The sequence below is a fragment of the Priapulus caudatus genome, unplaced genomic scaffold (assembly GCF_000485595.1).
Source record: "Priapulus caudatus unplaced genomic scaffold, Priapulus_caudatus-5.0.1 Scaffold1011, whole genome shotgun sequence".
Taxonomy (NCBI): Eukaryota; Metazoa; Priapulida; class Priapulimorpha; order Priapulimorphida; family Priapulidae; genus Priapulus; species Priapulus caudatus.
In genome coordinates, this window is record NW_014578072.1 from 38,730 (window position 1) to 39,361 (window position 632).

At 59.0% G+C, this 632-nt stretch overlaps 1 protein-coding gene across 3 annotated transcripts in view; it reads left to right on the top strand.

Moving 5' to 3' along the window:
- The window catches only part of LOC106814945 (general transcription factor 3C polypeptide 3-like), a 33,924-nt gene that overhangs the window by 20,427 nt on the left and 12,865 nt on the right, over nucleotides 1–632 (top strand). The gene's annotated exons all lie outside the window — the stretch shown is intronic.

The following is a 632-nucleotide window of genomic DNA, read 5'->3' on the forward strand; positions in this document are numbered from 1 at the left end:
TGCGTGCGTTTGCGCGTGTCTGCGTGTCTGTGTGTGCATCTGCGTGTCTGTGCGTGTATCTGGGTGTCTGTGTTTGTGTCTGCGTGTCTGTGCGTGTGTCTGCGTGCCTGTGCGTCTGTCTGCGTGTATGCTCGTGCATACAGGCATGTCTGTGCCTGTGTCTGCGTGTCTGTGCGTGTGTCTGCGTGTTTGCTCGTGCATACAGGCATGTCTGTGCGTGTGTCTGCGTGCGTGTGCGTGCGTCTGCATGCCTGTGCGTGTGTCTGCGTGCCTGTGCGTGCGTTAGCGTGCCTGTGCGTGTGTCTGCGTGCGTTTGCGCGTGTCTGCGTGTCTGTGCGTGCGTCTGCGTGTATCTGTGTGTCTGCGTGTCTGTGCATGCATACAGGCATGCCCGTGCGTGTGTCTGCGTGTCTGTGCGTGTATCGGTGTGTCTGCGTGTCTGTGCATGCATACAGGCATGCCCGTGCGTGTGTCTGCGTGTCTGTGCGTGTATCGGTGTGTCTGCGTGTCTGTGCATGCATACAGGCATGCCCGTGCGTGTGTCTGCGTGTCTGTGCGTGTATCGGTGTGTCTGCGTGTCTGTGCATGCATACAGGCATGCCCGTGCGTGTGTCTGCGTGTCTGTGCGTGTA